We start from the raw sequence: 6307 nt of genomic DNA on the forward strand, positions 1-6307 counted from the left end.
TACAATTGGGCTGCATATGGTTGGAAAGAGAAAGGTTTTTAGGCATCTGAGCTGCATGTCAGTTGTTTCAACAGTGTTTCAATAACTGTATTTAAATGTAAAGCAGGCAGGAGCGTAGCACCAAAGCCTGGGCCCTACATATCAACAGTGTCCTTGTCCCTCTGCTCCTCCTGTCTTGATCGATGTCTCTCTCACGCACCTTTTGAATTTATTTAATTTAACAAAGTCAGTTTCCTTTCTTTCTTTCTTTCTTTCTTGTATCTTCTGGAACCCTGATTTCACTTCCTTGGGGAGAGACATGACGGTGTACACTGGTGCTTTTTTAATACAAAGTTCAGTCATTCAGCTGATTTTCTTCAGCCGATTTTAATTCAGTTATGGCACTAATTAGAAGTAAAAAATTCCAAACAAAACCAAGCTTTTCAACCCAGGTTTTTCGAGGCCCCTTGGTAATCAGTTCCCACCATTACCCCCACTACGACGTCCCTGAAAGCAGGTCTCAACTACACATCTATCAAGTCTTTCAAACCTTGTTTTCTTGCATCAAAAAAGTGCTGAGAGAGTATTTCAACCTGACTTTTTAAGAACTTAGTGTCTGTATCTGAAGAAACAAATATTGCTGCACCAAAGTAGGGGTCGCTGAAGCTCAGGAAACAGAGCGAGTCATCCACTAATCGGAAAATCAGTGGTTCAATTCCTGGCTCCACCAGTCCGCATGTCGAAGCACTTTTGTGTAAGATCCTGAACCCTCAATCGCTGAGTGATTGTATAGAAGAGCAGGTGGTGGCCTCAGTCACCAGTGTGTGAATGTGTCTGTCGTGTAAAAGCACTTTGAGTGGTTGGAAGACTAGAATAGTGCTGTACACGTCCATTTGCCAACATAAGGAAGAATTTAAATATGTTTTTCACATGGCTGTCGAAGATATCGAAGCTTCATCGAGAATTATTGACGATTAACCGAACTTGTTAGCATGCAGGTCGCACAAACATTTGCTTTAATAGCTTAAAAGAAGAATACTCTCCAAGACAGCAAAGCTTTCACAGTTTTCAGGTAATCTGCCAAGCTGGTTGTAGATCTGTGGTATTCCGGTTTCTTTGGCATATCTGGCACTCGACGTCTTGGGGGTCATCTTTGTAAATTCTGGAACTATTCCAGACGCTTCACTTTAGACATCTTGCTAGCGAATCTGTGAGCCTGTTACAGGTGGTCAGACCAGGCCTATCGCTAAGTTTTAATGTCCTCATCTGAGAATATCTAATAATTAATGCTGATGCATAATGAATCATGTTGGATTGCTACTTCTGAATTTATGGGTTATTTGAGATATTTGGGAGCAATAGTATATCAGCCATAAGTCAGTACAAAGGAATGCTATGCACATCTATTTCCAAACAGGCGTGGACAACTTGTAAATCTTCATCAGGTCTGCCTGAAAATTATTAGTTTTGCAAGACAGTGTGCGGGGGTAATGGTATAGAAAAAAACAGAGCATTCAAATACACATTTGGACATTGATTACCTTGAAGCATTCGGTTCAGCCCTAATTTGTCATGTGATTTAAGAAAATTAAACTTTAACGATCCCCAACAAGTCCAGTAAGGGTCCAAACATGTATTAAAATTTAGAGAAATACTCTGCTTTGAATGATATGGTTTTCCCACAAAACTGTTCACATCACTTGTTAAAAATGCATCAAAATTACCCGTACTCCTACTCACTCATTGAAAAATCCACCACCTATGAATATGCAAACTCATTTCAGCCGTTTTATAACTGAACACATGATGCCTCTTACTCAACACAATGGTCCATTTTCTCAACCATTCGTTGAGATGTCACAAAATCCTGCCGGTACGTTCACTTGTTAAACTCAGATTCAGTGTGAGCAAAGAGAAAGTTTCCCTCTGCAGCAGACGAGCGTGAAAACAACCTTCTTGGTGTCAAAGTGAAGGGGAAACAAAATGACTTGATCAGAGAGATGTTTACAACGTAGACCTTCAGATGTGGTCGAGGCAATGCTTGTACACAGACAACCACACTGAGCCCAGTTTGAACCTCCACACCTACATCTTTTGACCTGTTTATCACCCTCACCATGCTTCCTGTGCTGCACAGAGGAAAAGTTGAGAACCTAAAGCTTGGTGCCGTCCCGTTAGTCACTGTTTGAGGGGCATATATTTTAAATGCATACCCCCCCACACACACACACACAAAAAACTGCACAGACTTGTTGGCTGCTCTCTGCATGCCTTCCCCCCCACAATGTCACACAGGGCTCCTCGCTGCAGCAGCAGTCTGGCGAGGGGCGACATCCACCCTGAAGAAAAAAAATGCACCAACTTTCTGTCTTGATTTAATCCAAACCTCATGTAGATCCTCCACACACACACACACACACACACACACACACTGAACTTCAGACGGCAGGAGGAAGAGGTTAGCCTAATGGTGGACCATGAGATTTTTTTTCAAGAACATTCCGGCTCAATGGTAAAGAAGAATTGGTGTTTGGCTGAGAGGAACAACAGCATTTAAACATGACGAGACAGGCAGAGAGGCGGCTGCCAGAGCCTCTTCCCCGGGCCGCCTCGCCGCGTGCATCCCGGTTGGCGTTAAAGCCGCCTTTACAATGCACGTTTCCCCTTATAAACCCCATCCCCGGTGTGCAACTGCAGGGCCCGGCGCCGCCATACACCACCACATAGACACATAAAACAACACGTATAGCATGCCCCGTAGCACCAAGCGGAAAGAGACATGCGAAAAATGAGGAGGACGGGGCACAAACCGGGACCGTAAACCGGCGACGGACCCGCCGAGCACGGAACATGAAGAGAACAAGTCTAGTTAGGCGAACTAACCTGTTTGGGAGCAGCACGGTCCGCTGGATATTGGGTTGAATCCGAGTTAAATCCACTATCAGTACAACAAAGAGGCGAAAATGACCGAGCGGCCGCGGAACAGGCCGAAACAACACTCCTGGAGCAGCGAGGCGCATGCGCAGAGCACAGCCGGAGGTGGAGGGGGAAGACGGGGGTGGGGTGGATGAGTGCAACTAATTTCTAAAATTGATCCGCTGAGTGTGTCATTCATTATTAATTTTAAGAGGAAATGGTTCGAGTCGATGGTTGTTTTCATTGTGTGTGGGACACAGAGTCAACAGAGATAAAATAGAGCTGTAATAAACCTGTTAGTCCCTCTGTCTACACAGATACAGCAGGAAAACAGCACTCAATTAAAAATAAATTAAGGTAAGATCTGTGTGAAAAGGAAAGTACACTCTTACAGACTCTTTCAGGGTCTGCCTCTCCCCCACAGGGCTGTAGGCTACATAGCCGTCTTAAAATGTCCCCTTGTTGTGTTATTGGGAGCCAGAATAGAAGGAGTCATGGCTCAAAACTTACATTTTATCACAAACCAGCCGCCACTGCACGTCAAAAAAAAATTAAGACACTTATGGTTAAATGTGATAAGACCAAAGGACTGGATGGAGACTTCATTTCAGGTTAGGGAAAAAGTATTTCCTGTTGTAGGGATGAATAAGGTTATGTGTATTAAGGGTTATCATGTCCACCTCATCAGAAACTGGGGAGGGATTAAGAGGAATATTGGATTTCTCTGGAACGGCGCTTGCACATGACCAGCGTTGACCTTCCTATGGAAGCTAGCGTTAACGCTGACGTCGGGGTACTTTTCGACTTCGTCGTCGCCTTGTGGGCTTCACCGGCGTTTTGACGCTCACGTTCAATTTTGAACTTCGACCCCATTTGACGCTGAGCCAATGATTCCGCCGCCAGCAGCACGTTCCACTGGCCATCAGTGCGTGTGTGCAATCAGCGTTGGGTCAAGCCGACGGCGGGTGCTGCGGCATCGGCAAATCGGTAATCATGTGAAAGTGCCTTAACTTTTGAGTGCATTAGCTAACGTTAGCTTCCATAGCAAAACAAACCAGTGTGGTCCTCCTTTGTAAGATTGGCCTCCTGTGACATCATCCATCCACTGAGTGAGAGCATACGGGTCGGCCAGTCTGGTCCCGTTGGTCAGTGTTTACTTATTCAAGTAACATTGGCAGTCCCAGAGAGTGAGTGACCTGACATGGTGCGTTGGTAAATTCAGTCTGACGCTCTACACTAAGATGAGAGCCCTGTTGGTGGAAGAAACGGAGTGTTATATTTCTAGATGAATTAACAAAGTTAAAAACACATTCACTCCGCTCGGCGCTTTGCTGCTCCATCTCCCTAGAGTGCACTCTGCCACTCGGAGACCGGTTTGTATCCACGATCTCATTCTTTCCGACACTACCCAAAGCTCATGACCATAGGTGAGGGTTGGGACGTAGATGGACCAGGAAATTGAAAGCTTCCCCTTCCAGCTCAGCTCCCTCTTTACCGCGACGGCAGACACCGCACCAAACCATCTCTCGCTCCATTCTACCCTCACTTGTGAACAAGACCCCGAGATATTTGAACTCCCTCACTTGAGGCAGGATGGTGGTGTCCTGGGGGATCTCCTCCCAGACTTGGATAAGGGCATCGGTGAGCTCCTGGACAGTCCGTCACATGCACCGATACATAATGTCCCATAGGTGCTCAGTTGGATTTAGGTCAGGGGAACGAGAGGGTCAGTCAATGGCATCAGTGACTTCATCATCCAGGAACTGCCTACACACTCTGACCACATGAGGCCGGGTATTATCCTGCACCAGGAGGAACCCGGGGCCCTCTGCACTAGGAAGAACCCAGGGCCCTCTGCACTAGGAAGAACCCAGGGCCCTTTGCACTAGGAAGAACCCAGGGCCCTCTGCACTAGGAAGAACCCAGGGCCCTTTGCACTAGGAAGCACCCAGGGCCCGCTGCACCAGGAGGAACGCAGGGCCCTCTGCACTGGGAAGAACCCAGGGCCCTCTGCACTAGGAAGAACCCAGGGCCCTCTGCACCAGGAGGAACCAAGGGCCCTCTGCACCAGGAGGAACACAGGGCCCGCTGCACCAGGAGGAACCCAGGGCCCTCTGCACCAGCGTCAGGTCTGACAATCACTCTGAGGATTTCATCCCAGTACCTAACAGCAGTCAGAGTACTGTTGGCTATGTCATGGAGGTCTGTGTGACCTTCCAAGGATCTGCCTCCCCAGACCATCACTGACCCACCACCAAACCGGTCATGCTGGATGATGTCATAGGCGGCGTAACATTAACCACAGCGTCTCCAGACTCTTTCACACCTGTCACATGTGCTCAGTGTGAACCTGCTCTCATCTGTGAAGAGAACGGGGCCCCAGTGGTGGACCTGCTAGTTCTGGTGTTCTCTGGTGAATGCCAGTCGAGCTGCACGGTGCTGGGCTGTGAGCACAGGTCCCACTATAGGACGTGGGGCCCTCATGGAGTCTGTTTCTGACAGTGTGGTCAGAAACATGCACACCAGTAGCCTGCTGGAGGTCATTTTGTAGGGCTCTGGCAGCGCTCCTCCTGTTCCTCCTCACACAAGGAGCAGATACCGGTCCTGCTGCTGGGTTGATGCCCTTCTACGGCCCTGTGCAGCTCTCCTCGTGTAACAGCCAGTCTCCTGGTATCTTCTCCATGCTCTTGAGACTGTGCTGGGAGACAGAGCAAACCTTCTTGTGACTACACGTATGGATGTGTCATCCTGGAGGAGCTGGACTACCTGTGCAACCTGATTGGGCTGCAGGTACCGCCTCATGCTACCAGTAGTGACAAGGACACTAGCAGAAGACCAAACTAGAGAGGAATCAGTCAGGAAGGATAAGGAGAGAGCAACTGCACCAAAGCAGCTGAAACTGATTCACAATCACTTGTGCGTCCTAAATGGACAGTTTGATGAAGTGTAACTGACTGGGTGTTAGACTGTGGGGATTAAATGTTCACTTAATCTTTTGAGCAGTGTAAATGCCATGAGAACTTTATTCATCCATTCAGTATAGTAGAATTAAAAAGAAAACAGGAAACTAACAGTGTAATAAAACAAATAAAGAAAAGTTTTTATGCAGAACAGGTGGTGGAAAGGTGAAAATGACAGATCACAGCAGCACATCAGTTAATGTACAAGGGTACAGGTTGCTCTGTTATAAAATGTAAGCAATGACAAAAAATAAATGTCGTCTGCAGAATGTTGCATCTGTTGCAGAAATGCTGGTGGCTCTCGAGAAACATCAGGGGATCAGATTCAACATCCCAAAACCATGAACATCAACTCTGAGACACTCTGCAAAACTTTTAAAAAATAGTCACATTACAATGAATAAAGGGCACGGAAAATTTATTTATATAGCACATTTCATGTCCAGAGGCGG

At 46.9% G+C, this 6307-nt stretch overlaps 1 protein-coding gene across 2 annotated transcripts in view; it reads right to left on the reverse strand.

The window, feature by feature from the left end:
- LOC125894873 (polycomb group RING finger protein 3) overlaps positions 1–2982 on the reverse strand; it is a 100442-nt gene extending 97460 nt beyond the window's left edge. For both annotated transcript variants that reach the window (XM_049586526.1, XM_049586525.1), the window contains exon 1: positions 2863–2982. The gene's annotated coding sequence lies outside the window, so the exon portion shown is untranslated. The remainder of the gene's footprint in view (positions 1–2862) is intronic.
- Positions 2983–6307: the final 3325 nt, after the last annotated feature.

Source organism: Epinephelus fuscoguttatus, linkage group LG9 (assembly GCF_011397635.1).
Source record: "Epinephelus fuscoguttatus linkage group LG9, E.fuscoguttatus.final_Chr_v1".
Taxonomy (NCBI): domain Eukaryota; kingdom Metazoa; phylum Chordata; class Actinopteri; order Perciformes; family Serranidae; genus Epinephelus; species Epinephelus fuscoguttatus.